This window comes from Euwallacea similis, chromosome 35, assembly GCF_039881205.1.
Source record: "Euwallacea similis isolate ESF13 chromosome 35, ESF131.1, whole genome shotgun sequence".
NCBI classification, from domain to species: domain Eukaryota; kingdom Metazoa; phylum Arthropoda; class Insecta; order Coleoptera; family Curculionidae; genus Euwallacea; species Euwallacea similis.
Genome location: NC_089643.1, coordinates 279,881 through 289,100, shown reverse-complemented (window position 1 = coordinate 289,100; position 9,220 = coordinate 279,881). Strand labels below are relative to the sequence as shown.

The 9,220-nt window shown below is 32.6% G+C and overlaps 1 protein-coding gene across 1 annotated transcript in view; it reads left to right on the top strand.

The window, feature by feature from the left end:
• Positions 1-8,865: 8,865 nt before the first annotated feature.
• LOC136418420 (cell division cycle-associated protein 3-like) overlaps positions 8,866-9,220 on the top strand; it is a 106,502-nt gene continuing 106,147 nt past the window's right edge. Inside the window, exon 1 of the mRNA XM_066404482.1 lies at positions 8,866-8,880. The gene's annotated coding sequence lies outside the window, so the exon portion shown is untranslated. The remainder of the gene's footprint in view (positions 8,881-9,220) is intronic.

Below are 9,220 nucleotides of genomic sequence, written 5' to 3'. Positions count from 1 at the left end.
AGGAATGTTGCACTGGGAGGTAGGTCGCGTGAAGATTGTTGCTAAAACGGCGTTTAATTGCTTTTCTTAATGGCAATAATTTGAGAAGATACTGTTTCCTGGCGAAGTTATTGAAGTTTTGATTGAAAATATCAAAAATAAGAAAATTGTTTCGAGTTAATGGTGAGAATATAATTGTAATCCGAGTAATGAATTATGGTGATAAAATTTACCTTTAAGTACAAACTTATTTTAGATTGGTACTTTTAAGTTTAATGTTAAATAGGACCACGATTTGAAATCTATGTTTCTTTGACCATGTGAATGGTGTTCTTTAAAACTTTACTCTCCAAAGACTTTAGGCGCTTGCCTTCAAAATAACATTTTTTCATCTTAAATAAAAATAAAATAACTCCATATCATGTACCTATCCTGACCGACAAGAAAACCGGCTACACCGACATGGTTTAGAAAACCGCTAAATATTCATTTATTCGTCTTAACAATAGTAAATTGGTTGCAGATATGACTTGAGTAAACAGTTTAAAGCATTAGTAACGTCGAGAAACCAAATCCCTTTGCCGGTCATTCTTCAGTGTGTTCAACACGAAAGAACTGAAAAGAACGAGGCCACTTATAATAACATCAATATTAGATATTAACATAAAATATTGTTTATTTAAAGTTCATATACTAATCGATTTGAAATTGCTCCCTTTTAACAGTGAAGAAAGGAAGTCTCTGAATTGAATGCAGGTAGCTAAAACAAAACGAATATTCGAGAAAACAATTAAAATTCACATCATAAACTAGATATATAGGGTGTTAAAAATTTCAATTTTTTATTATTATCTTTTGCGTAGTTTTTGAAATATTTGACTTCAATTTGAGTTGCAGATCATCTTTTATGATCGGCACAGATGGAAAAATGTATAAGATTTTTATATGGAACTAGACACCAATTTCTTGAACCCAGAGTTTTTTTGGAGTACGCCATTGACTGTTCATTTCCCAAAACTTGAATTTCTTATTTAATTTAAATCCCTTTTGTCATTTTTATCGTGATCTCTCATTTTTTTCTTATTTCTCACCTTTTTCGAATCAGGTATAAAACGATCAAACACTGCGTGTAATTTTCCCATTGTTGCAGGTTTATGCTCTTTATGTTTACGCTTAAGCACTTCTCTTTTCATGTTCACGCTTAACTACGAAATAATCGGTAAAATCTTACAGGGCATATTTATTAATATACTGCATCTCCGCAACAAAGAAAATTTTCAAAATTTTCTCTAGGAACATTCGTTTTGCTTTAAAAATCTATATTAAATTCCGCGTTTAAATTTGTGCCCTAAAAATAATTAGGTTCATCATTTTCATTTTTTTTGTTTATTTTAGTATTTTTAGTATTTTTTTTACTGCTAAATGCCTTACATTTAAAGATTTTACGAATAATTTAATTTATTTTGTTCAAAATCATGTTTAGAGATAGCCTTTATGGCTAAATAAACAATAACGTTAGAAATTACAAATATAGCGCAAATGTGTCACAGTGTGCTCTCTTGTTTATTGTTATCAGAATGATATTTGCAGTGATTCACTTCCTGTTTCTGCAGTTTCAGTGAGTGAGATGCAACATTTAAGCGACTTAGTTCCTGTTAAAATTGTTCTTTTAGCTAATGAGTCTTGCAGACAAGAAAATATTGCGCAGAGATTGCTTATCAGTCAATTGACTGTGTCTTATGTAGTAAAACGATACAACAAGACTATAGAAACAAAAGGCAACTTGGTCACGAACGTAAAAGATATTCAACGCCAAGAAATGACCAATATTTAAGATTGCAATCTTTGCGAAGTCACTCACTTACTGCTCCGTATTTGAAAAATAAATTACTACCTTCGTTCCAAAATAACTGTCCGACTTCAGTTTTTTTAATGCATTATGGAAATAATGAAATTACACATGCCAATAGTTATTTAGTTAATTTAAGCATGGGAAAAGGTAATTTAGTAGTCACCGGAAGTACACTCATCGACAAAAGTCTTGCACCTCCATATTATTTCAATAATGAACCATTTTTTGGAGTAGTTTGTTTTCTTAAAGGGAAGACAAAAATGTTAACAAAGAAAATACATCATAACTTTATATCTGTTGAGATGAAAATATTTATTTTTAACAAAATTACAAAAAGAAAGCAAATTAATGATACTCTGTTGTTAGAAAAAACGAAAAATAAAAAACATAATTAATGAATTGGCATTATCAATATGGAGTGTTGAATCCTCGAGTTCTAATTAAAGCAGCAATTCAGCGAGGCATCCCGGTTACCAGATTATTAATAAGCTTTTGAGACAGATTTGTCCATTCCTCCTGAGGCAATAATTACCTCCTAACGATTTCTAGAAGGGTTATTCCTTCGAAATATGGTTCTTTTGACTGAGTCCTACACGTGCTCGATAGGATTCATATCCAGTGATAACGGAGGCCAATCTAATCTTGTTATATCATATTCAGTTAACGCTGCATGGACAGTCCGAGCTCTGTGAAGACATGCGTTATCATCCATAAACACAAAACGATTAACAATTTTTTGTCGCAAAGGGTATATTATTGATCTGATAACTTTTTCCACGTAAAATTGTGCGTTCATCGTTTGAGGTACATGAATAAGTTCTGTTTGGCGACTGTAAATAATACCCCTCCAAAACATTTCACTACCTCCTTGATATGGAGCAATTTCTACAGCTGCATTTAATTCATGTTGCCTACCTGTCTCTCCCCCTCACCCCCTTTGACGATAATCGTCACTGACTAGACCTATCCTTGTTTCATCAGTAAAAATTACGTTTCTCCACTGGTGCAGTATCCAAGCCTGGTATTCTCTATCCCATTGCAACTTCCTTGGTGCCTCTATGCTGTAAACTTAGCAAAAGGATCCTAAGTGGAAGTTAGCGTTATAATCCAGCGTCAGAAAGTCGCCTAGAAACTGTGCTGTACGATATTACTCGTTGAAACGTTCTTTGGAACTGAGATTGTAGTTCTCTGATTGGAACTGACCGATTTCTTCTGGCAAATTGTTCAAGATAACGGTTCTGTCGCTCATTCGTTATTTATTTTCGACCACTTCTATGACGAGAATCCATATTATAGGTTTCTAGGTAGCGTTGTATGGTGCGGCTGACGGTACTTCGTACAATATTTAAACGGTCAGCTATTTGATGTCTGAATAGTCCTTCTTCATGTAATGCGATAATACTGGCTCTATTAAAAGTGGAAATTTCGTTTTCTGGCATTTTAATGCTGTTTACTGTGTTTAGACCAAGCGTTGAACTTAAAATGGAATATGCATTTTAACAACGATGAAGAAAAAAGGTATTCAAATTCCAATAAAAAAGATTGTTTATTTGGTTCCTTGGTTTTAAGCTCATAGCCATCCGTACTGAATCCTATCTCTGCCCAACGTATTATTTACATGCATGAAAATATAAATATTGAGGAGGTGCAAGACTTTTGTCGATGAGTGTAGTTTGGTTTTTTACCCACTGGCAATTTGTTTGAGAGTAATTATTACGATCGTTATGGCATATAGTACCTGAAAAGTGAAAAAACCAATTTTGAACAGCAACCAACGTCAAGTTCTACAATTTTTACTAAAATTCTGCCACAATAGTAAGCTAGAATATGGTGGCACTAAGAGTATCAGTCAGGATTTTTAAGTTTCCTCAAAAATCATTAACTATATTTGGAATAGAACAAAAATATGTTATGATTCCGGATCTTTAGTAGTTTTTGTAGAATCAAAAAAAAAAGGAAATTTAGGAAGAAAATGTAAAAACCGGCAATCAATTCTCAATAAATTGCATGAAGTTCCACAATCACAAAGATCAATACTTCGTCACCTATGTGCCAACGTTGACGAGTCACTAGGAACTATGAATCGCACCTTAAAAGAAGGAGTTGTAAAAAAAAATCCAGTATCTTAAAACTTTTCTTACAAGATGAGAATAAGAAGTGCAGATTGAACTATGCTCTTAGTACATCATCTAATGAATTTAAAGAAACGTTGTAGTACATTCATGCGGACGAAAAACAGTTCTATTTAACAAAAGTGAAAACCAACCTTTGGGTTGGTCCTGATGAGGAAATGCCAATTCGATCTTGCAAAAGTAAAAAAAAATTAACCAAAGTTATGTTTCTTGCCGCTGTTGCACGACCGCGGTACGATCCTCACCGAAAAACTGATTTTAATGAAAAAATTTATATTTGGCCCTTTGCAATGCAAGAACCAACAAAAAGAAACTCAAAAAGTCGTCAATGTGGTACTTAAGTGATGACACCCCTCGAAATTACTCGATCACTCTATATGCGAACAATCGTAGAGAAATTGATTCCCACGATAATGGAAAAATGGCCTATTGGCAGTAAAACTATCCCAATCAAAATCCAGCAAGATAATGCTAGACCACATTGCAAAGTTGATGATGAGGAAGTTGTTCGCGTCGGTACTGAAAATGGGTGGAACACAAGAATGGTTTGTCAATCACCAAACAGCCCCGATTTGAAAGTTCTCGATTTGGGTCTTTCTTGTAACGCCTTTCAATCATTGCAACAGAAAAAGTCTCCATCCAGTATTGATGTGAACTCATTGCAGATGTGTATAAAGCATGGGACGAAACAACCGTGGTAAAACTTGACGATGTTTTCATTACATTGCAAAAGTGTATGGAATTGATCATGCTTCATAAAGGAGGTAACGATAACAAGTTTCCTCGTTAGAGCAAGGATAAATTGCGTTTGCTAGGAACATTGTTACGCAATGTAGTTTGTTCCGAATCGGCAGTTCAAGTAGCACGTTAGGAACTTAACCGTTTATAGTTAATTTGTTTAATGTTAAATTAATGAATTAATTTGTTAAATATTAATCATAAGTGTTAATTTTCAAAAGATTTTTAATTCATGTTATAGAATAGTTGTGAAAATACATGTTATATAATCTTTTAGCATTTTTTAAAATCAAATTTTACATTTATTTTGGAACAAACAAAACCTATAAATCGCACACTTACATTGGAACGGAAATGGTACTTATTACTAGACAAATCGACGTAAGTGTTAAAACAGTAATGAGAAGACTAAAGGAGGTCAATTTAAATCCGAAACATCCTGCCGGAGTCCCTAGACTTATGCTACGTCACAAGATCAGACGATTACAATTTGCGAGAGCCCATGCTAATTGAAGTGTATATCAATGGGGAAAATCCTTTTTACAAATGAAACAAGAATACAATTATTCAATGGATTCATGGATTTGAAATAAATCCATCTTTATAATCAGTAAATAAAGCGATGTATGAATGTATCTAACACCTCCACTATTCTGTCGCAGAGTGTTTAATTTTTCGCCTTGTCGACCGTGTTTGAATGATCATTAGCTAAAAATCTTTAAAAAATAATAAATCCGTGTTTCATACAAACACCTGTTTTGGTGGATATTGGGTGTTTTGAAGTAATTTCTAGTTTCTTATATTAGGTTGTTTCATTAAAAATACCCTATACGGAGTTGTAGATTGTTGATATCTAAACTGTAATTTGGTTAATGATTTTTTAAGCTCGTTCTTAAATATAAAAGTTAATTGTCATGTTTACCTAAAATACAATAATAGCATGAATAATAATGATAACACTGTTTTAGTTCCAAATAGATAGGAAATTATAATAAACTCATTACATGGAATTTTGTATCCCTATCACTTAAAAAGCTCTATAATTTAATTTTATGCACCAGAGATACAATTAAGAATAAAAAATACTAGGTTTCTCGCAATAACATGGGGAATCTTCTCCAAATTCAACAGCGTATTTTTTGTATTTTATTATTGTTTTAATATGCGCATTATAAAATTAAATTACCATACTTTCATTTGACTCGCGTGACTTGTCTTTGGTGGGGGTAATCACTGGTTTCGAAACAGACTTTCAACTAATTACTTACCAATGGAAGTTCAAGTTTTACCTGGTTTTTGTTTCTCAGCTCACTTCAACTCCATTCCTGATTGAAGGACACTGGAGAGTTCCATCCACTCTTCCGTAATCTATAAAAGTCAGACGCTCCTTTTCTGTTTTCAAGTTTGAACGTGACTCTCCTCATGATTTTCTCGCGTAATTTGCACAAATCTCATTTTTGTGATTAAGATCGGATTTTTGTGCTGTTTATTATATTGCACATTAAAAGCAATCATGTCTACTAAAGGCTAGAGTGCCCCAGTCATGAGCTTTCCTAACAGAAATTAAATATAATCATTTAAAAGATAATTATTTAAATAGGTAGGTAAATACTTAGTTCCTGTACTGCAGCTATAGTAAAAAAGACCATACTGATTCTTTTTTTATGTGAATAATTAATTAAGTTAAAAATAACCTCTTGCTCCTTTGCATAAAATTTAGTTCCCATTTTAGATTAGATTTTATTTAAATGACAAATTGACAAAACTATTTTCAGTATTAACTTACAGGTGTTTTATTGACCCGCGACATACGTTTATATTGGTTGTTTTATCCAGTAAATATATTTTACCTTGGTGACCATGGTAAACCTAAGACTCAACTCTACAAGTTCAATACTCAAAATTTGTTATTCTTCTTAATGTTTAGATAGTAAAAATTCTTGCGCAGGTTCTTCAAGGTTATGTAATTAAACGACTATTAAATTTTCTTAGAGCAGCACCTTCGAAGTATGCATCTCTAAAACCTAGATGTAATGAATCAAATACAGATGACAGTTTGAGTCCTAAAATATTCCATAAATATATATGAAATTAAATGTCTTGCCTTTTTTAGTTTCGAAGATACAGGAATTTAATAGTTTTCCGTGATATTGAAAGTGCCCTTAAAAATATATATGCTTCAAGCTACATTTCTAGGATGTGATATCTGTAGAGCACAATTACCTGACTACATTGGAATAACATCAAAATTCATTTTTTATTACTGTGTCCGGTACATTGTTCTGCCGTTGATTTAAATTCGTCGTAGGAAGTTGAGAAACTTGTTTTTGAATTTATCAAATGTAAAGGTTTCATTTTCACTATTGTTCAGGTGGTTGGCTTATGCTTTGTATAATTTCATATTCCGGACTTCAGAGTACTAAACCACTCTTCTACGCCCCTGAGTTTAAACCACTATAGTGAAAAAATCTTATCACTTACACGAATTATTTATTATTAAAAACTCAGTAGGATACTATTTCGAAAGACCGATTAAATTGTTGAAGCTTTAAATATGGTGGAAAATTTAAATAAATCATCCATCGGCTTGCTTTCTAGGAACCACTTAATTATACATATTGGTGATAAATTACTGCTCTAGCGTTGAATACGGTATAATTCCATTCGAACTTGAGGTTTTGAGACTTACGATTGGACCTCAACATCCTCGCATGTTAAATTTATCTTCAGTGTATGAGTAACTTTCCTTCGCCGTAATATCAAGAAAAAATCATTTCGATCTAAAGTTTTAACAATAATTGTTTATCATTTTACATTTTAACTTTTCTCACAGGTTAGAGTTTTATTTTCTTTTAGAGCTCCGTTTGTTGCAATGTTGCACAATTTTGCAGTTCTATGTTTGAGATTTGTAATAATGTCTATTTTGTGATGGAATCTTAATCTTACCTCTTTTGAAGGAAATGCTTAAATTTATCTTCCCCATTTGCTAAATTACATACATAGATATAGCTTACGACCAATAATATTATAACTTGCGTTTACCTATACAGAGAATTAAATATATAGTGTGTTCCCAGTCAGATGAAACGATTCTTGTAAAAGACAAAAAATTTTCAAGTTGAAATTTGAGCTTTTGAGGATCAGCCCTGCTTGATTGGAAAGTAATTTGTGACATAATTTTAGTTTCGAAAAATCAAGTATGCCTTGGATATTTCGAAAAAACTGATTTTTTACACCAATAAAGTGGCCTACCTATCCGGGGGGGATTGCTTAACAACTTATCAGACAAACTTCAACCCCATGTGCACTGTTAGATAACACGTCTATTTGTTTAAAAAAATTAAATAAAAGTCCTACAGGTAACGAGATAAACAATAAAAAAGTTTATTTTATTCTAAAAAAATTGTTTAAAATTGTTTCGATTGGCTTGAGGACAAGCTTGGACCCGTCGAATCCAATTGTGGCGCATCAGTTCGAACGTTCCTCTTTCCTGCTGCTCCCGACGACGCCAATTATTGGTCGCCGTTGTAATCCGGTCTCGTAATTCGTCAATTTTCCGAACTTCGGTATGGTAGACCTCGTTTTTTAATGTCCTCATAAAAAGAAATCTAAACGATTTAGAACTGAAGACCGCTGACTCCTAGCTACTGGTCCACCCCGGTCAATCCAGTAAAAATACAGTCAAATGCATGAATGGCTGTAATACACTAAATAACCTTTTGTTGTTGTTTATCTATAGGATTTTTAATATTTCTTTTGACAAATGAACGTCTTATGTAATAATGCATTTGTGGTTCAAGTTTGTCTGATAAGTTGTTGAACACCCTGTGTAATTATTTTAGAGCTAATTCCATAAGACATTGGGCCAGATCGTTAAAAACTTATAACGGAATTTACGTACGAAACACACATAGATCTCTCTATCTAATAATTTTGAAGTTTTACTGTTCTTGAAATTACACAATTAGTTTATTATTTTGTCGTACAAAAGTTGAAAAATCTCAGTGGTTGGTAAAAAATCGAAATTTTCAGCTATTGATTTCCAATTTTAGGCAAATTAAACATTTGATAATTTTTTTAATAAATTTTGAGTTTCAAATATAATTCAAATTCCATATCACATAAATATTTTCTTATTCAGATAGATGTGTCTATCAGCTTTAATTGAAATTAAATGGAGTTTTCCTTTTTTCCCTTTGTTGCCCTTTATACCAATGTTTTTCTCTTGATTTTGCAAGCAATTCCTTTATCGGTTGATCCAATTTAAGTTTCACGTCTAGCCCCAAACCCAATGACCGACCTTGTCCAAAGAAGCCCCAAACCAGTTCGAATTACACATACACAGTGAAAGTGAAATTTCAATCAACGTGCTGAAATTTCCTTAAAAATCGATCTCGATCGATATTTTGAGCTGCTTGTAAACTTGGGATCCATTAAGAAAACGCCCGTCTGGTGAATACATAACGCTGTTGTTTTTTGGTTTCTTGCATGATTTTATTTAGTTTAAAAATAATTAATA